Consider the following 323-nt stretch of genomic DNA (forward strand, 5'->3'; position numbering starts at 1 on the left):
CAGAAATCCTTGCCTTGTTTCCTACTTAGAAGACAAGCACTCAGTGTTTCATGATTACGTACAATGATGCAGAGTTTTCGTGCATGTGCTTATCAAGCTGAAGCAGTTTGCTGAGAGCAGTTTTTGTTTTTACCATAAATGAGTATTTACTTTTGTCCTTATTTGCTGACAGCAGTTTTATTTGCTGAGAGCAGTTTTTGTTTTTACCATAAATGAGTATTTAGTTTTGTCCTTATTTGCTGACAGCAGTTTTATTTGCTGAGAGCAGTTTTTGTTTTTACCATAAATATTTACTTTTGTCCTTATTTGCTGAGAGCAGTTTT

Source organism: Mandrillus leucophaeus, unplaced genomic scaffold (assembly GCF_000951045.1).
Source record: "Mandrillus leucophaeus isolate KB7577 unplaced genomic scaffold, Mleu.le_1.0 Scaffold898, whole genome shotgun sequence".
Classification (NCBI taxonomy): Eukaryota; Metazoa; Chordata; class Mammalia; order Primates; family Cercopithecidae; genus Mandrillus; species Mandrillus leucophaeus.